The sequence below is a fragment of the Triticum urartu genome, chromosome 7A (assembly GCF_056163025.1).
Source record: "Triticum urartu cultivar PI428250 chromosome 7A, HENAU_Tu73, whole genome shotgun sequence".
NCBI lineage: Eukaryota > Viridiplantae > Streptophyta > Magnoliopsida > Poales > Poaceae > Triticum > Triticum urartu.
This window is the reverse complement of record NC_141879.1, coordinates 423,659,070-423,681,004: the sequence shown is the minus strand read 5'-3', so window position 1 is coordinate 423,681,004 and position 21,935 is coordinate 423,659,070.

The window sequence follows — 21,935 nt, the reverse complement described above, 5'->3', positions numbered from 1 at the left end:
CCACTACGGCTGCCATGTACATATACCACCGCCAAGATCACAAGTACCTCTACCGTCGTCATGTACCCCTACTTCCACTACCACCGTCGCGAGAACGCCTACTTCCTCTATGAACTCGAACTGATCCGCTTTGAGACGCATGCTTCAAAGGTATAACCCGAGACGACGGTCGTGAACGTTTGTTGTGTGTTGTATGAGATGAGCCCCACGTTTGCACTGTGTCTGAAATTGTCGCTTGCATGGTCCTCCTCATTGCCATGCCGTCCACCCGTGGGAACCCGGTAACCGGGATCACCCCATCATCTTGCATGACACGCTCTCGTCACACTTCCTTTTGCATCGGCATCTCAAACGAGTACCGGAACCGGAACGTTGCCGTGGCACCGTTATGTTGGAAATATGCCCTAGAGGCAATAATAAAATGGTTATTATTATATTTCTTTGTTCATGATAATTGTCTATTGTTCATGCTATAATTGTGTTATCCGGAAATCGTAATACATGTGTGAATACATAGACCACAACACGTCCCTAGTGAGCCTCTAGTTGACTAGATCGTTGATCAAAAGATAGTCATGGTTTCCTGACTATGGACATTGGATGTCATTGATAACGGGATCACATCATTAGGAGAATGATGTGATGGACAAGACCCAATCCTAAGCTTAGCTCAAAGATCGTGTAGTTCGTTTGTTGTAGCTTTTCTGAATGTCAAGTATCATTTCCTTAGACCATGAGATTGTGCAACTCCCGGATACCGTAGGAGTGCCTTGGGTGTGCCAAACGTCAGAACGTAACTGGGTGACTATAAAGGTACATTACAGGTATCTCCGAAAGTGTTTGTTGGGTTGGCACGAATCGAGACTGGGATTTGTCACTCCGTATGACAGAGAGGTATCTCTGGGCCCACTCGGTAATGCATCATCATAATGAGCTCAATGTGATCAAGTGGTTGATCACGGGATCATGCATTATGGTACGAGTAAAGTGACTTTCCGGTAACGAGACTGAACAAGGTATTGGGATACCGACGATCGAGTCTCGGGCAAGTAATGTACCGATTGACAAAGGGAATTGTATACGGATTGATTGAATCCTAGACATCGTGGTTCATCCGATGAGATCATCGTGGAGCATGTGGGAGCCAACATGGGTATCCAGATCCCGCTGTTGGTTATTGACCGGAGAGGCTTCTCGGTCATGTCTGCATGTCTCCCGAACCCGTAGGGTCTACACACTTAAGGTTCGGTGACGCTAGGGTTGTAGAGATATTAGCACACGGTAACCCGAAAGTTGTTCGGAGTCCCGGATGAGATCCCAGACGTCACGAGGAGTTCTGGAATGGTACGGAGGTAAAGATTTATATATAGGAAGTCCAGTTTCGGCCATCGGGAAGGTTTCGTGGTCACCGGTATTGTACCGGGACCACCGGAAGGGTCCCGGGGGTCCACCGGGTGGGGCCACCTATCTCGGAGGGCCCCATGGGCTGAAGTGGGAGGGGAACCAGCCCCTAGTGGGCTGGTGTGCCCCCCCTTGGGCCTCCCCCTGCGCCTAGGGTTGGAAACCCTAGGGGTGGGGGCGCCACCCTTGCCTTGGGGGGCAAGGCACCCCCTTGGCCGCCGCCCCCCCTAGGAGATTGGATCTCCTAGGGCCGGCACCCCCCAGGCACCCTATATATAGTGGGGGGGAGGGAGGGAAGCCGCACCCAAGTCCCTGGCCTCTCCCTCTCCCTCCCGTGACACGCCTCCGTCTCCCAACGCTTGGCGAAGCCCTGCCGAGATCACTGTTGCTTCCACCACCACGCCGTCGTGCTGCTGGATCTTCATCAACCTCTCCTCCCCCCTTGCTGGATCAAGAAGGAGGAGACGTCTCCCAACCATACGTGTGTTGAACGCGGAGGTGCCGTCCGTTCGGCATTTGGTCATCGGTGATTTGAATCACGTCGAGTACGACTCCATCAACCCCGTTCTCTTGAACGCTTCCGCTCGTGATCTACAAGGGTATGTAGATGCACTACTCTTTCCCTCGTTTCTATATGACTCCATAGATTGATCTTGGTGATGCGTAGAAAATTTTAAAATTCTGCTACGTTCCCCAACAGTGGCATCATGAGCTAGGTCTATGCGTAGTTACTATGCATGAGTAGAACACAAAGTAGTTGTGGGCGTCGATATTGTCAATTTGCTTGCCGTTACTAGTCTTATCTTGATTTGGCGGCATCGTGGGATGAAGCGGCCCGAACCAACCTTACACGTACGCTTACGTGAGACCGGTTCCACCGACTGACATGCACTAGTTGCATAAGGTGGCTGGCAGGTGTCTATCTCTCCTACTTTAGTCGGATCAGATTCGATGAACAGGGTCCTTATGAAGGGTAAATAGAAATTGACAATTCACGTTGTGGTTTTGGCGTAGGTAAGAAACGTTCTTGCTAGAAACCTATAGCAGCCACGTAAAAACTTGCAACAACAATTAGAGGACGTCTAACTTGTTTTTGCAGCAAGTGTTTTGTGATGTGATATGGCCAGAGGATGTGATGAATGATATATGTGATGTATGAGATGATCATGTTCTTATAATAGGAATCACGACTTTCATGTCGATGAGTATGACAACTGGCAGGAGCCATAGGAGTTGTCTTTATTTATTTATGACCTGCGTGTCAACATAAACGTCATGTAATTACTTTACTTTATTGCTAAAGCGTTAGCCATAGTAGTAGAAGTAATAGATGGCGAGACAACTTCAAGAAGACACGATGATGGAGATCACGACGATGGAGATCATGGTGTCATGCCGGTGACAACGATGATCATGGATCCCCAAAGATGGAGATCAAAAGGAGCAAATGATATTGGCCATATCATGTCACTATTTGATTGCATGTGATGTTTATCATGTTTTACATCTTATTTGCTTAGAACTATGGTAGCTTAAATAAGATGATCCCTCGTAATAATTTCAATAAAGTGTTCCCCCTAACTATGCACCGTTGCGAAGGTTCGTTGTTTCGAAGCACCACATGATGATCGGGTGTGATAGATTCTAACGTTCGAATACAACGGGTGTAAGCCAGATTTACACACGCAATACACTTAGGTTGACTTGACGAGCCTAGCATGTACAGACATGGCCTCGGAACACAGAAGACCGAAAGGTCGAGCATGAGTCGTATAGAAGATACGATCAACATGAAGATGTTCACCGATGTTGACTAGTCCGTCTCACGTGATGATCGGACACGGCCTAGTTAACTCGGATCATGTTATACTTAGATGACTGGAGGGATGTCTATCTGAGTGGGAGTTCATTGAATAATTTGATTAGATGAACTTAATTATCATGAACTTAGTCTAAAATCTTTACAATATGTCTTGTAGATCAAATGGCCCACGTTGTCCTCAACTTCAATGCGTTCCTAGAGAAAACCAAGCTGAAAGACGATGGCAGCAACTATACGGACTGGGTCCGGAACCTGAGGATCATCCTCATAGCTGCCAAGAAATATTATGTCCTAGAAGCACCGCTAGGTGACGCACCCGTCCCACAGAACCAAGATGTTATGAACGCTTGGCAGACACGTGCTGATGATTACTCCCTCGTTCAGTGCGTCATGCTTTACAGCTTAGAACCGGGGCTCCAAAAGCGTTTTGAGAGACACGGAGCATATGAGATGTTCGATGAGCTGAAAATGGTTTTTCAAGCTCATGCCCGGGTCGAGAGATATGAAGTCTCCGACAAGTTCTTCAGCTGTAAGATGGAGGAAAATAGTTCTGTCAGTGAGCACATACTCAAAATGTCTGGGTTGCATAACCGCTTGACTCAGCTAGGAGTTAATCTCCCGGATGACGCGGTCATTAACAGAATCCTTCAATCGCTTTCACCGAGCTACAAGAGCTTTGTGATGAACTTCAATATGCAGGGGATGGAAAAGACCATTCCTGAAGTATTTGCAATGCTGAAATCAGCAGAGGTAGAAGTAAAAAAGGAACATCAAGTGTTGATGGTGAATAAAACCACTAAGTTCAAGAAAGGCAAGGGTAAGAAGAACTTCAAGAAGGACGGCAAGGTAGTTGCCGCGCCCGGCAAGCAAGCTGCCGGGAAGAAGCCAAAGAATGGACCCAAGCCCGAGACTGAGTGTTTTTATTGCAAGGGAAGTGGTCACTGGAAGCGGAACTACCCCAAATACTTAGCGGACAAGAAGGCCGGCATCACAAAAGGTATATGTGATATACATGTAATTGATGTGTACCTTACCAGTACTCGTAGTAGCTCCTAGGTATTTGATACCGGTGCGGTTGCTCACATTTGTAACTCAAAGCAGGAGCTGCGGAATAAACGGAGACTGGCGAAGGACGAGGTGACGATGCGCGTCGGGAATGGTTCCAAGGTCGATGTGATCGCCGTCGGCACGCTACCTCTACATTTACCTACGGGATTAGTTTTAAACCTCAATAATTGTTATTTAGTGCCAGCTTTGAGCATGAACACTGTATCAGGATCTCGTTTAATACGAGATGGATACTCATTTAAATCCGAGAATAATGGTTGTTCTATTTATATGAGAGATATGTTTTATGGTCATGCTCCGATGGTGAATGGTTTATTCTTAATGAATCTCGAGCGTAATGCTACACATATTCATAGTGTGAATACCAAAAGATGTAAGGTTGATAATGATAGTCCCACATACTTGTGGCACTGCCGCCTTGGTCACATTGGTGTCAAACGCATGAAGAAGCTCCATGCAGATGGACTTTTAGAGTCTCTTGATTACAAATCATTTGACACGTGCGAACCATGCCTCATGGGTAAAATGACCAAGACTCCGTTCTAAGGAACAATGGAGCGAGCAACCAACTTATTGGAAATCATACATACTGATGTGTGCGGTCCAATGAGTGTTGAGGCTCGCGGTGGCTATCGTTATGTTCTCACCCTCACTGATGACTTGAGTAGATATGGGTATGTCTACTTAATGAAACACAAGTCTGAGAACTTTGAAAAGTTCAAGGAATTTCAGAGTGAGGTTGAGAACCAACGTGATTGGAAAATCAAGTTCTTGCGATCAGATCGTGGGGGAGAATACTTGAGTCACGAATTTGGCACACACTTAAGAAAATGTGGAATAGTTTCACAACTCACGCCGCCTAGAACACCTCAGCGTAATGGTGTGTCCGAACTCGTAATCGCACTCTATTGGATATGGTGCGATCTATGATGTCTCTTACCGATTTACCGCTGTCATTTTGGGGCTATGCTTTAGAGACTGCCGCATTCACTTTAAATAGGGCTCCGTCGAAATCCGTTGAGACGACACCGTATGAATTATGGTTTGGGAAGAAACCTAAGCTGTCGTTTCTAAAAGTTTGGGGATGCGTTGCTTATGTCAAGAAACTTCAACCTGAAAAGCTCGAACCCAAGTCGAAAAAATGCGTCTTCATAGGATACCCTAAAGAAACTGTTGGGTATACCTTCTACCTCAGATCCGAAGGCAAGATCTTTGTTGCCAAGAATGGGTCCTTTCTCGAGAAAGAGTTTCTCTCGAAAGAAATAAGTGAGAGGAAGGTAGAACATGATGAAGTATTACCTCTTGAACCGGTAAGTGGCGCATCTCAAGAAAATGTTCCTGAGGTGCCTGCACCGACTAGAGAGGAAGTTGATGATGATCATGAAACTTCAGATCAAGTTGCTACTGAACTTCGTAGGTCCACAAGGACACGTTCCGCACCAGAGTGGTACGGCAACCCTGTCTTGGAAATCATGTTGTTAGACAACGGTGAACCTTCGAACTATGAAGAAGCGATGGCGGGCCCGAATTCCGACAAATGGCTGGAAGCCATGAAATCCGAGATAGGATCCATGTATGAAAACGAAGTATGGACTTTGACTGACTTGCCCGTTGATCGGCGAGCCATAGAAAATAAATGGATCTTTAAGAAGAAGACGGGCGCGGATGGTAATGTGACCATCTATAAAGCTCGGCTTGTCGCTAAGGGTTATCAACAAGTTCAAGGGGTTGACTACGATGAGACTTTCTCACCCATAGCGAAGCTGAAGTCCGTCCGAATCATGTTAGCAATTGCTGCATTCTATGATTATGAGATATGGCAAATGGACGTCAAAACGGCATTCCTTAATGGTTTCCTTAAGGAAGAATTGTATATGATGCAGCCGGAAGGTTTTGTCGATCCTAAGAATGCTGACAAGGTGTGCAAGCTCCAACACTCGATTTATGGGCTGGTGCAAGCATCTCAGAGTTGGAACATTCGCTTTGATGAGATGATCAAAGCGTTTGGGTTTATGCAGACTTATGGAGAAGCCTGCATTTACAAGAAAGTGAGTGGGAGCTCTGTAGCATTTCTCATATTGTATGTGGATGACATACTGTAGATGGGAAATGATATAGAATTCTTGGAAAGCATAAAGGCCTACTTGAACAAGTGTTTTTCAATGAAGGACCTTGGAGAAGCTGCTTATATATTAGGCATCAAGATCTATAGAGATAGATTGAGACGCCACATTGGTCTTTCACAGAGTACGTACCTTGACAAGATATTGAAGAAGTTCAAAATGGATCAGTCAAAGAAGGGGTTCTTGCCTGTATTGCAAGGTATGAGATTGAGCACAGCTCAATGCCCGACCACGGCAGAAGATAGAGAAAAAATGAGTGTCATCCCCTATGCCTCGGCCATAGGGTCTATCATGTATGCTATGTTGTGTACCAGACCTGATGTAAACCTTGCCGTAAGTTTGGTAGGAAGGTACCAAAGTAATCCCGGCATGGAACACTGGACAGCGGTCAAGAATATCCTGAAGTACCTGAAAAGGACCAAGGAAATGTTTCTCGTTTATGGAGGTGACAAAGAGCTCGTCGTAAAGGGTTACGTCGATGCTAGCTTCGACACAGATCTGGATGACTCTAAGTCACAAACCGGATACATGTATATTTTGAATGGTGGGGCAGTAAGCTGGTGCAGTTGCAAGCAAAGCGTTGTGGCGGGATCTACATGTGAAGCGGAGTACATGGCAGCCTCGGAGGCAACACAAGAAGCAGTCTGGGTGAAGGAGTTCATTACCGACCTACGAGTCATACCCAATGCGTCGGGCCCGATGACTCTCTTCTGTGACAACACTGGAGCTATTGCCCTTGCCAAGGAGCCCAGGTTTCACAGGAAGACCAGGCATATCAAGCGTCGCTTCAACTCCATTCGTGAAAGTGTTCAAAATGGAGACATAGAGATTTGTAAAGTACATACGGACCTGAATGTAGCAGATCCGTTGACTAAACCTCTCCCTAGAGCAAAACATGATCAACACCAGATCTGCATGGGTGTTCGATTCATCACAATGTAACTAGAATATTGACTCTAGTGCAAGTGGGAGACTGTTGGAAATATGCCCTAGAGGCAATAATAAAATGGTTATTATTATATTTCTTTGTTCATGATAATTGTCTATTGTTCATGCTATAATTGTGTTATCCGGAAATCGTAATACATGTGTGAATACATAGACCACAACACGTCCCTAGTGAGCCTCTAGTTGACTAGCTCGTTGATCAAAAGATAGTCATGGTTTCCTGACTATGGACATTGGATGTCATTGATAACGGGATCACATCATTAGGAGAATGATGTGATGGACAAGACCCAATCCTAAGCTTAGCTCAAAGATCGTGTAGTTCGTTTGCTGTAGCTTTTCTGAATGTCAAGTATCATTTCCTTAGACCATGAGATTGTGCAACTCCCGGATACCGTAGGAGAGCCTTGGGTGTGCCAAACGTCACAACGTAACTGGGTGACTATAAAGGTACATTACAGGTATCTCCGAAAGTGTCTGTTGGGTTGGCACGAATCGAGACTGGGATTTGTCACTCCGTATGACGGAGAGGTATCTCTGAGCCCACTCGGTAATGCATCATCATAATGAGCTCAATGTGATCAAGTGGTTGATCACGGGATCATGCATTACAATACGAGTAAAGTGACTTTCCGGTAACGAGACTGAACAAGGTATTGGGATACCGACGATTGAGTCTCGGGCAAGTAACGTACCGATTGACAAAGGGAATTGTATACGGATTGATTGAATCCTCGACATTGTGGTTCATCCGATGAGATCATCGTGGAGCATGTGGGAGCCAACATGGGTATCCAGATCCCGCTGTTGGTTATTGACCGGAGAGGCTTCTCGGTCATGTCTGCATGTCTCCCGAACCCGTAGGGTCTACACACTTAAGGTTTGGTGATGCTAGGGTTGTAGACATATTAGCACACGGTAACCCGAAAGTTGTTCGGAGTCCCGGATGAGATCCCAGACGTCACGAGGAGTTCCGGAATGGTACGGAGGTAAAGGTTTATATATAGGAAGTCCAGTTTCGGCCATCGGGAAGGTTTCGGGGTCACCGGTATTGTACCGGGACCACCGGAAGGGTCCCGGGGGTCCACCGGGTGGGGCCACCTATCCCAGAGGGCCCCATGGGCTGAAGTGGGAGGGGAACCAGCCCCTAGTGGGCTGGTGCGGCCCCCCCTTGGGCCTCCCCCTGCGCCTAGGGTTGGAACCCTAGGGGTGGGGGCGCCACCCTTGCCTTGGGGGGCAAGGCACCCCCTTGGCCGCCGCCCCCCCTAGGAGATTGGATCTCCTAGGGCCAGCGCCCCCCAGGCACCCTATATATAGTGGGGGGGAGGGAGGGCAGCCGCACCCAAGTCCCTGGCCTCTCCCTCTCCCTCCCGTGACACTCCTCCGTCTCCCAGCGCTTGGCGAAGCCCTGCCGAGATCACCGTTGCTTCCACCACCACGCCGTCGTGCTGCTGGATCTTCATCAACCTCTCCTTCCCCCTTGCTGGATCAAGAACGAGGAGACGTCTCCCAACCATACGTGTGTTGAACGCGGAGGCGCCGTCCGTTCGGCACTTGGTCATCGGTGATTTGAATCACGTCGAGTACGACTCCATCAACCCCGTTCTCTTGAACGCTTCCGCTCGTGATCTACAAGGGTATGTAGATGCACTCCTCTTTCCCTCGTTGCTAGATGACAGCATAGATTGATCTTGGTGATGCGTAGAAAATTTTAAAATTCTGCTACGTTCCCCAACACGTTACCGTTATCGTTGTCGTGGCACCCCTTTTCTTTCCACCACGGTGACAAATGCTTCATAATTCTCTTGTCAACTTTTAATAAAAATTGCATAAACCTGCACATGTCATTCGCATCATGATAATAACTTTTAAGTGTTTAAAAATTGTTGTTACACCAAATTGATAAATGCATCTGGGCATTTACCGGAATTGTTGTTTGTTGTTCCGGCCTCATTTAAACTTGCCTAGTTAGGTAGTTTTCATATGCTTCACCCCCCTTGCCATGTTAATCAATATTTAATATTGTTGGGTACATAAACGAGATCGAACTAAATAACTTTAATGTGGTGTTCCGTCAATATGCAACTGCATATTGAGCTCCACTTAATTTGTAGGATTGTTTGTGCACTTTGCCATGCCATGTATCATTAAACCGGACATGCATCATACTTGGTTGTGCATCATGCCATGTTGTGTGATGGTTGTTTACTATGTTGTTTGCTTCTTTCCGGTGTTGCTTCTTCGGGTTAGTTCCGATAACGTCGCGTTTGTGAGGATTCGTTCGACTCCGTCCGTTTGTCTTCTTCATGGACTCGTACTTCTTCCTTGCGGGATCTCAGGCAAGATGACCATACCCTTGAAATCACTTCTATCTTTGCTTGCTAGTTTGCTCGCTCTATTGCTATGCCTATGCTGCGATACCTACCACTTGCAATATCATGCCTCCCATATTGCTAAGCCAAGCCTATAACCCACCTTTCCTAGCAAACCGTTGTTTGGCTATGTTACCGCTTTGCTCAGCCCCTCTTATAGCGTTGTTAGTTGCAGGTGAGGATTGGAGTTTGTTCCTTTCTGGAACATGGATATTTGTTGGGATATCACAATATATCTTATTTACTTAAAGCATCTATATACTTGGTAAAGGATGGAAGGCTCGGCCTTATGCCTGGTGTTTTGTTCCACTCTTGTCGCCCTAGTTTCCGTCATACCGGTGTTATGTTCCTTGATTTTGCGTTCCTTACACGGTTGGGTTATAATGGGAGACCCTTGACAGTTCGCCTTGAAAAAAACTCCTTCAGCAAGGCCCGACCTTGGTTTTACCATTTGCCACCTAAGCCTTTTTCCCTTGTGTTCTGCAGACTCAAGGGTCATCTTTATTTAAACCCCCGGGCCAGTGCTCCTCTGAGTGTTGGTCCAAACTAGAGCACCGTGCAGGGCCATCCCTTGGCAACTTGGGTTAAATCGTGAAAGTGCAACTATCCCTAGGTGGTTTTGGTAATTCATAACAACATATAGCTCATTGAGCTAATACTATTCCAAGATGATTATTTCAGGAAAGCTCAATGATTGGCATGGCATGGATGTGAAAGTGGAACCCTCAAAATGCTAAGGACAAAAGATTGGCTCAAGCTCAAAAGCTCAAGACTCTTCATTTTATATTTTAGTGATCCAAGATCACATTGAGTCTTTAGGAAAAGCCAATACTATCAAGGAGGGATGAGGTGTTGCTTAATGAGCCTCTTGCTTCATGTGCTTAGTGATATTCTCCAAAACCCTCAACTACTTTCCCATATCCACATATGACCTAAACCCTAAGCCAAACTCGGTCCTACCGATTCTTCCTATCCGGCGCCACCGAGTTTCACTTGTCATTAGCCACTGCCAAACCCTAGCAATTCGGTCCTACCGATAGGGATCTCGGTCTCACCGAGATGGGGTTGCAAACTCTCTGTTTCCCTTTCGTAACTTTTCGGTCCCACCGAAAGAGCGAATCGGTCCCACCGAGATTGTAATGTAAACTCAGTGTTTCCCCGTTGTAACTTTTCGGTCTCACCGAGTTCCACTCGGTCTCACCGAAAGAGCAAATTGGTCCCACCGAGTTTGCCTGACCAACTCTCTGGTTAGCTAATTACCAAATTCAGTCTCACCGAGTTTGTGTAATCGGTCTCACCGAGATTACGTTATGCCCAAACCCTAACCGTATCGGTCCTACCGAGTTGCATATCAGTCCCACCGAAAATCACTAACGGTCACTAGGTTTACATTTTTGGTCCGACCGAGCTTATTGATTCGGTCCCACCGAGATTGGAAAACTGTGTAACGGTTGGATTTTGTGTGGAGGCTATATATACCCCTCCACCTTCTTCTCATTCGGAGAGAGAGCCATCAGAACACACACACCATTCCAACTCATATGTTCTGAGAGAGAACCACCTACTCATGTGTTAAGACCAAGACATTCCATTCCTACCATATGAATCTTGATCTCTAGCCTTCCCAAGTTGCTTTCCACTCAAACCCTCTTTCCACCAAATCCAAATCCTTTGAGAGAGAGTTGAGTGTTGGGGAGACTATCATTTGAAGCACAAGAGCAAGGAGTTCATTACCTTCACACCATTTGTTACTTCTTGGAGAGTGGTGTCTCCTAGATTGGCTAGGTGTCACTTGGGAGCCTCCGACAAGATTGTGGAGTTGAACCAAGGAGTTTGTAAGGGCAAGGAGATCGCCTACTTCGTGAAGATCTACCGCTAGTGAGGCAAGTCCTGTGTGGGCGTTGGCCATGGTGGGATAGGCAAGGTTGCTTCTTCGTGGACCCTTTGTGGGTGGTTGCTTCTTCGTGGACCCTTCGTGGGTGGAGCCCTGTGTGGACTCGCGCAACCGTTACCCTTGGGTGGAGCCCTGTGTGGACTCGCGCAACCATTACCCTTCGTGGGTTGAAGTCTCCATCAACGTGGATGTAGGATAGCACCACCTATCCGAACCACGGGAAAAACATCCGTGTCTCCAATAGCGTTTGAATTCTTCAAACCCTTCCCTTTACATTCTTGCAAGTTGCATGCTTTACTTTCCGCTGCCTATATACTCTTTGCATGCTTGCTTGAATTATGTGATGATTGCTTGACTTGTCCTAAATTAGCTAAAATCTGCCAAGAACTAAAATTGGGAAAAGGTTAAGTTTTTATTTGGTCAAGTAGTCTAATCACCCCCCTCTAGACATACTTTCGATCCTACAAGTGGTATGAGAGCTTTGGTCTCCATTTGCTTGATCTCCATAGCTTTTGGTGGTCATGGCCTTGGTTTCACAACCTAGGAGAGTATGGCATCTAGCGAGGGAAATTATCACCGTAGAGGTCCTTACTTTGATGGTACTAATTTTGCTAGTTGGAAGCATAAAATGAAAATGCATATTGTTGGACATAACCCTGCCGTTTGGGCTATTGTGTGTGTTGGTTTGCAAGGTGACTTCTTTGATGGGAGAGAACCGAACCGTGAAGCTACCGTGGATGAGTTGAAGATGTTGCAATACAGTGCTCAAGCTTGTGATATTCTCTTCAACGGATTGTGCCCTGAAGAATTCAACAAAATCAGCCGCCTTGAGAATGCAAAGGAAATTTGGGACACTTTGATTGATATGCACGAAGGTACCGACTCTGTCAAGGAATCCAAATTGGATGTGCTTCAAAGCCAACTTGACAAGTTCAAGATGAAGGATGGTGAAGGTGTCGCCGAAATATACTCTAGGCTTGCTCTCATCACAAATGAGATTGCCGGCTTAGGAAGTGAAGAGATGACCGATAGATTCATCATCAAGAAGATTCTAAGAGCCTTGGATGGAAAATATGATACCGTGTGCACATTGATCCAAATGATGCCCAATTACAAAGATCTCAAGCCAACGGAAGTGATTGGAAGAATTGTTGCTCATGAGATGTCACTTAAGGATAAAGAGGAACTTCACAACAAATCAAGTGGTGCCTATAAAGCCTCATGTGAAGCCCCTACATCATCAAGTGAGAAACAAGACTTCAATGAAGAATTGAGCTTAATGGTGAAGAACTTCAACAAGTTCTACAAGAGTAGAAGCAAAGATAGAAGCTTCAAGTCAAGGTCCTATAATGACAAAAGATCTTCTAGTCGAGAGCGAAACTGCTACAATTGTGGAAGACCCGGACACTATTCCAATGAGTGTACGGCTCCCTACAAAAGAAGAGAAGATTCTCCAAAAAGAAGAAGCAAAGAATCACCACCAAGAGAGAGAAGGAGTAGAGATGATCGTTATGAACGAAGATACTCACGGAGAAGCAAGGATTCGGAAAGGAAGGAAAAATCATCAAGGAGCTACACAAGACGAAGACATCAAGCTCATGTTGGTGAATGGGTATCCGGCTCCGACTCCGACAGCCACTCCGAGAGAAGTTATTACTCCGGCTCCGAAGATACTCAAGATGAAGGTGTTGCCGGTCTAGCACTTGTGTCAACCAAATCCTACGACATATTTGACTCACCAAATGAGGGAATTGGAAGATGCTTCATGGCCAAAGGTCCTAAGGTAACACACCCCGAGTATGTTGATTTCAATAGTGATGAAGATGACTTGTTAGGTGATGATTTGCTTGTTGACAACTCTAGTGATGAATACTATGATGAAAGACAAATTAATCATCCTAATCAAGATAAAATGAATGACAATGATAAGGAGAAGATTGAGGCTCTAACTAAAGAACTAAAAACTCTTAAGTTAGCTCATGACACTATCTTCGAAGATCATCGAGAACTTTTAAGAGCTCATGAGAAATTACGCTTTGAAAAGCTCAATCTTGAGCAAGAGCATGAGTTCTTAAAAGCAATCAATGATGACCTCCGCAAGAAAAGTTCTTCTTACATTGCCAAGCGTTTACTCTTATCCACTTACATGCCTTAAGTCAAGTCTAACAAGAAAGATTCTTCCTCTAGCAGTAACAATGATCATGTTAAATCCAATATTGTTGCTTCTAGTAGTTCTCTTGATTCCACTAATGATTCTCTTAGCCAAGTCACACTTGAGCAAGAAAATAGCTTATTGAAGGGAATTATAGAGAAAGGAGTGTACAAAAGCCTTGCCGGGAGTAAGCAATTCGAGGAAATTGTGCGCAAGCAAGGAATGCACCGGAAGAATCAAGGTGTTGGTTTTGAACGAAAGTTCAATGCCAATGGAGTTGAGTGGGAAGAAGATCAATACCCCAAGGCAAAGTTTGTCCCTCAACAAGAGAAGTATACTTCTTTCAAGGGGACACAAGCTCAAGATGATCTTCCACCACAAGACTACAAGCAAAAAGGCAAGGACAAGCTTCAAGAGGAAATTGATGCATTTGAAGAAGCTCCAAAGACCTTAGTCAAGTGGATTCCCAAGACTACTTCAAGTTCCACTTCATCAAGTACGACTACAACTCCAAGGATTCCCATCAAGATGGTGTGGATCCAAAAGAAGAAGAACTAGAGAGTTCTTGAGGGTGACTCCGCCAACATACTTCACTCTTATCATTTTGGCAAGAACAAGTGCAATCAACTTCAACATCTTGCACTAGTTCAAGGAGTCACAAACCCTCTTGTTGGTAAGACAAGGGACAAGGTGACCTAAAAGTTTTCATGGACATCATCTTTTGTGTGCATCACTCTATGTCTATGGATATCCTTGCTTGTTCCTTGTGGGACTAACCCATGTAGGTATTGAAAGTGCAATTCACTCAAATGGATAGCTCCAAGAGATCTACATCAACATTGAGCATCCACATCTTCAATATCTACATGAAGTCATCATCGACAAAACCCAAGGTTAGTTCATCCCTCTTAGGGGGATATCACATCTAGGGGGAGCTTTACTCTAAGACTTGAGCTAAAGCAACTCTAAAGATCTGAACAAAGCAATGCTTTATGTAAAAGTGGTAACCCCACTTGAGCTTAAACGATGAGTATGACCTATGATCAAGTGCTCTCACTTGACTCCTAAGTCAATATACTCATATATAGATGACCTAGTCATCGCAAATTGCTTGATAGATACTAGAATTTGTTGTGCATGCCTTGTCACATATTTCATTTGCCATCTTATTGTGTGAGCATGCTGGTTGCACATTTTACTCATTCGAGGACATCCACTTGTTGTTTTGATTGTTTGGTTTTATCTTCTTTTGCCAAGTGGATGGACAAGAATGCCTAAGAACCTCCTCTAGCTATCTATGCTCTTCTCATCTCAAACTCTATTCATGCTGCATCACAAAATTTGATCAAGTCAGATTCGAACCACTCTGTGTGAGGAGCGCTCGGAGTCCCCGATTCGTCATAGACTTAAACTTCCAAAACCTCTTTATGATTCTCGGTCTGACCGATACTCCACTTTCGGTCCTACCGAGATCATTAAGTTGATCTAGGTTTTCGATCTCGGTGCAACCGATTTGAACCTTTCGGTCACACCGAGTTTCAGTAACTGCACACAGTTATGAATCTCGGTGCCACCGAGTTGTTCCACTCGGTCACACCGACAGGGTCGGGCTATATATAGTCACGGGCAAAATTTGGAAATTTCTCCGAACCCCTTCGCCCGCGCGATAGCCTGCTCTGCCCTCGTGGTCTCCGGATCGTCTTCTCGCCGCCAGCAGCCTCCAGTCGCTGGTCTCCGTCGCTGTCAACGGGAATTCTGCCCCGCCGTTGCCGCCATAGCAAGTCCCCGCCGAACTAGGGTATGGACTTGATCTTTGTGCTATTCCCCAATCTGATTCCTAGCACATTGTGATCATATTGATTCTAGCCACGTTTGATCAACTTCTATCCAGTCAAAACGCTCATAGATTAGGTTTGATTCGAAAATTCTAGGTTTAGGTTTCCGCCGAAACTATCTCGGACCCACCGAGTTGAAAAACTCAGTCCCACCGATTTGGCTTATGCCATTGCACAAGTGAGACTCGGTCTGACCGAGAATTACTTATCGGTGTGACCATTTTTGAAAATCGGTAGATCCGAGATGATTTCAGTGGGAAACTAAAACTAAGCTTTTGGATCATTCTTTTGCAAAAATACTCTGCATTTTGTGATGCTCATCTTTTCTATCTCATCTATAATCTATTCACAGGGTCAGCAGTCAGTTTGCAGCATGTCTGATCAAAGTGATAGCCAAAATATGTCAGAGCAGCAAGTGGTGATGAGTGAGGGCACTAGTCCCTCCAGTTCATCTGATGAAGGCAGCAGTAGCACTCCTAGCAATTTGCCAAAGGCTGCCACGAGACAAAGAAAGAAGAGGACTTCAGATTCCGAAGATGAGGACTATGTGGCAGAGGAAGAGGCCACTTCCAAGAGAATTGAGCCAGCTCAAGGCACTAAGCCAGGTCTGAAAATTAAAAAGCCAGCAGGCAGGCAGCCCATGTTAAAGGCAAGAGACTCAACTGAGAAGCCCACTCCCCAAGAGCCAGTTGCAGCTGAGGGCAAGAAAAGGAAGGAGAGGGTGAAGAAGACTGTGGCTAGAGTGCTTGGAAAAGCTTCCATCATGGAAGAAGAAGAGGAAGAAGAGGTAGCTGCACCAGCACCCAAGGCACCCAAGCTGATGGGTGATGCCATAAGGTCAGGGGCTACTGCATCTAAGCCCAAAGCTGCCTCCAAGCCAAAACCTAAGAGAAATACAAGGAGCATTCCTGCAGCTGAGAAGAACAAGGCTCCAGTGCCTGAGACTGTTGCTGAGGATGAGGAAGAGAATGTCCTGAGAAAGCTAAAGCCCAAGATCCCAGACCACAACGATGCTCATCCTGTGGCTGAGGATATGAAGCTCAGGAGAGATTCAGGGCTGAGGAAATGGAGAGAAGCAGGCCCGTATGCTTCAAGGAGAAGGACTGCCATGGACTACAGGTTTCACATCAAGGAGCAGCAGGATTTCTATGAGACTGTTTTGCTAGATAAGAAGCCAATTGTCTGTGACATGAGATGGGTTGACTGGACCTACATGAGGGAGAAGGAGGAACACTACCCAGGAGTATATGACAACTTTCATGCTTGTGGAGCAGCTGACTTTGTTGGGCAGAAGCTCACAAAGTGGAATGAGGAACTTATCATGCAGTTCTACTCCACGATACACTTTTATCCAGATGGGAGGATCACATGGATGTCTGAGGGTACAAGGTACCAATCCACAGTGGCTGAGTGGGCACAGATCATTAATGCCCCAGAGGAGCAAGATGATGACTTGGATATCTATGCCAAGAAGAAGATGGACCATAACTCCATGTCCAATATGTACAAGGAAATTCCCAATGAAGCTCTTGACACCTTCAAGTTTGGCTCTATGCATTACCTTCTGTCAGGGCTCCCGACGATCAATTGGATACTAAGGCACACCTTATTGCCTAAGTCTGGAGATCACAAGATGATCAGAGGTCATGCTATCAACTTGTTACATGTGTTTGATGTGCCTCAGAAGTTCAAGGTGATGAGCCTCATAGTGGAAACAATTAAGAGGACTGCAGCAGATCAGAAGAGGAGCTGCGGATATGCCCCTCAGATTCAGGAGCTCATCAACTCCAAGATGGGCACGGGCATATATCTATTGGACAAGGAACACCTGCCCATCCGTTCAGATTTCGAGGACAATCAAGTTGTCATGACTGAGAATGAGCCATCATCTGCCCAAGCATTTGCAAAGAAGGAGAAGGCGAGGAAGGAGAAAGCTGCCAAGATGCCTACCCAAGAGGAGGCATCTGAATACTTCTTGAAGACTAAACAAGAGCAACTTGGTTACTTGATTGCATCCACGCTGAGGATTGAGCAAAGTCTGGCCACCCTCACTAAGAATCAGCAGAGCCTAGAGAGAATCATGGAACAGAAGTTCTATGACTTGGATGTCAAGGTAACGGAAGTTCAGTCTGCAGTGGAGCAGCTCCAGGAGGACATGCAGGAGAGGAGAGGTAGGACTACCACTCATGCCTTTTCTAGAGTGCCACGAGGCCCGAGGTCATCTGCCGTGCCAGTTGCTGACTCAAGAGCCACCACTTCAGCACCAGCTACAGCCTCAGCTCCAGCGTCTACTTCAGCTCCAACTCCAGCGACTACTTCAGCATCTACCGAAGCCTTCGTCCTTGGAGTGATCCGGACTCCACCACCACCAGAAGATCAAGCCTGAGCGTCGATTTAGCACTATGCATTTTCTAGGAACTTTTTGGTAACTTGTTGCCAAAGGGGGAGAAGATGTATAGATCATAGGCTTCGAGAGAGAGAGTGTTGCTTTTCTCTCTTGCTTTATTTGGTGGTTTTTCGAACTTGTTTGCTTTTGAGTGCCTGAGATACTACGTCATTATTTGTGAGACATTGATGATCATGTGTTTGATCATAAGCTACACTTAATGTTTGCTTAATATTATCATCTTATCTATCTTGTGTGATCATTCACTTTTTTTGGTGATGAGTGCATGTATTTCATTCTTATCATTTTAAGCGCTCCACCAAGATGTATGTGATATGGAAGAGTAACCCATGACTCTAACTCTTTGTGCATTTGCAGTCCAAAGCAAAATTTTAAATATGCACAAATTTAGGGGGAGTTCTTACTTATCACATACTTCTCAAAGCGACGATATATTTCATGCTTATTATCATTTGTCGAAGCTTTGATCTATATGTTGTCATCAATTACCAAAAAGGGGGAGATTGAAAGTGCAACTATCCCTAGGTGGTTTTGGTAATTCATAACAACATATAGCTCATTGAGCTAATACTATTCCAAGATGATTATTTCAGGAAAGCTCAATGATTGGCATGGCATGGATGTGAAAGTGGAACCCTCAAAATGCTAAGGACAAAAGATTGGCTCAAGCTCAAAAGCTCAAGACTCTTCATTTTATATTTTAGTGATCCAAGATCACATTGAGTCTTTAGGAAAAGCCAATACTATCAAGGAGGGATGAGGTGTTGCTTAATGAGCCTCTTGCTTCATGTGCTTAGTGATATTCTCCAAAACCCTCAACTACTTTCCCATATCCACATATGACCTAAACCCTAAGCCAAACTCGGTCCTACCAATTCTTCCTATCCGGCGCCACCGAGTTTCACTTGTCATTAGCCACTGCCAAACCCTAGCAATTCGGTCCTACCGATAGGGATCTCGGTCTCACCGAGATGGGGTTGCAAACTCTCTGTTTCCCTTTCGTAACTTTTCGGTCCCACCGAAAGAGAGAATCGGTCCCACCGAGATTGCAATGTAAACTCAGTGTTTCCCCTTTGTAACTTTTCGGTCTCACCGAGTTCCACTCGGTCTCACCGAAAGAGCAAATCGGTCCCACCGAGTTTGCCTGACCAACTCTCTGGTTAGCTAATTACCAAATTCAGTCTCACCGAGTTTGTGTAATCGGTCTCACCGAGATTACGTTATGCCCAAACCCTAACCATATCGGTCCTACCGAGTTGCATATCAGTCCCACCGAAAATCACTAACGGTCACTAGGTTTACATTTTTGGTCCGACCGAGCTTATTGATTCGGTCCCACCGAGATTGGAAAACTGTGTAACGGTTGGATTTTGTGTGGAGGCTATATATACCCCTCCACCTTATTCTCATTCGGAGAGAGAGCCATCAGAACACACACACCATTCCAACTCATATGTTCTGAGAGAGAACCACCTACTCATGTGTTGAGACCAAGACATTCCATTCCTACCATATGAATCTTGATCTCTAGCCTTCCCAAGTTGCTTTCCACTCAAACCCTCTTTCCACCAAATCCAAATCCTTTGAGAGAGAGCTGAGTGTTGGGGAGACTATCATTTGAAGCACAAGAGCAAGGAGTTCATTACCTTCACACCATTTGTTACTTCTTGGAGAGTGGTGTCTCCTAGATTGGCTAGGTGTCACTTGGGAGCCTCCGACAAGATTGTGGAGTTGAACCAAGGAGTTTGTAAGGGCAAGGAGATCGCCTACTTCGTGAAGATCTACCGCTAGTGAGGCAAGTCCTGTGTGGGCGTTGGCCATGGTGGGATAGGCAAGGTTGCTTCTTCGTGGACCCTTTGTGGGTGGTTGCTTCTTCGTGGACCCTTCGTGGGTGGAGCCCTGTGTGGACTCGCGCAACCGTTACCCTTGGGTGGAGCCCTGTGTGGACTCGCGCAACCGTTACCCTTCGTGGGTTGAAGTCTCCATCAACGTGGATGTAGGATAGCACCACCTATCCGAACCATGGGAAAAACATCCGTGTCTCCAATAGCGTTTGAATTCTTCAAACCCTTCCCTTTACATTCTTGCAAGTTGCATGCTTTACTTTCCGCTGCCTATATACTCTTTGCATGCTTGCTTGAATTATGTGATGATTGCTTGACTTGTCCTAAATTAGCTAAAATCTGCCAAGAACTAAAATTGGGAAAAGGTTAAGTTTTTATTTGGTCAAGTAGTCTAATCACCCCCCCTCTAGACATACTTTCGATCCTACACATCGGCTCCTGTACGCTTAGCTTATCCGGTGTGCCCTGAGAATGAGATATGTGCAGCTCCTATCGGGATTTGTCGGCACAGCGAGTGGTCTTACTGGTCTTGTTTTACCATCGTCGAAATGTCTTATAACCGGGATTCCGAGTCTGATCGGGTCTTCCTGGGAGAAGGAATATCCTTTGTTGACCGTGAGAGCTTGTGATGGGCTAAGTTGGGACACCCCTGCAGGGTTTTGAACTTTCGAAAGCCGTGCCCGCGGTTATGGGCAGATGGGAATTTGTTAATGTCCAGTTGTAGAGAACTTGACACTTAACTTAATTAAAATGCATCAACCGCGTGTGTAGCCGTGATGGTCTCTTCTCGGCGGGGTCCGAAAAGCGAACACGGTGTTGGAGTTATGCTTGAACATAAGTAGTCTAGGATCACTTCTTGATCATAGTTTATCGACCGTGCTTTGCCTTCTCTTCTCGCTCTCTTTTGCGTATGTTAGCCACCATATATGCTAGTGCTTGCTGCAGCTCCACCTCACTACCTTTCCCTACCCATAAGCTTAAATAGTCTTGATCGCAAGGGTGTGAGATTGCTGAGTCCCGGTGACTCACAGATTACTTCCAAAACCAGCTTGCAGGTGCCGATGATATCGTGCAGGTGACGCAACCAAGCTTCAGGAGGAGCTCGTTGAAGTTCATGGTCATTATGTTGTTTCGTTTCCAGTCGATCAGTAGTGGAGCCCAGTTGGGGCGATTGGGGATCTGTAGCTTTAGGGATGGTCTTCTTTTATTTTGGTTCCGTAGTCAGACCTTGATTGTATCCGGTTGATGTAATGCCTTGTTCATGTATTATGTGAAGTGGCGATTGTAAGCCAACTATGTACCTCTTTTCTTATTCAGTACATGGGATGTGTGAAGATTACCCCTCTTGCGACATTGCCTGCAATGCGGTTATGCCTCTAAGTCGTGCTCCGACACATGAGAGATATAGCCGCATTGTGGGTGTTACAAGCATACTTGAATAAGTTACTTTACCTCTACTTTGTCTACTACAATAAGTATGAAATCGTTCTACAAAGTAATATAGCCTTTACCCTCCTAATTATCCAACTTATGTTGGTTACCTTGTGCTTGTAGTAAGCAGATCAATGCAGCTTTGTTATGAACAAGTAAAACATTCAAGCTCTCAAGCAGCTTTAGTGCAAGCTCTGAAACAAAAGTAATAAGCAAGTGACATATAGTGCATTTACATGACGGTACTATTGTGTATTTCATGCATCATATTTTTGACAAACATGCCCCACCATCTCATCGGTGCATCATAATTCAAACCATTCAAAATCTACTTTGCACCTCAGCTATTTCGAATATTTTAATCATTATTTTTGAGATAGTTCATTTATATCGTTATTTTCTCAAAACCAACGCGCTTTCATGTTCTAGTGTGAGAGCCAATATAATCATTACAACTGGATCAAACCGGAAGCGTTAACCAAAAGATTTGAAATGTCCAATCTTTTCCCAGCAGGACTGGCAAGACTGATTAAGAACCAGATGATCATGTGCCTCGAAAACCATCAGAGCAGCATTGCATGCAGCTTCAAGCGTGTTACAAAGAGCTCCATCATGGGCCCATTTACACACACACACAC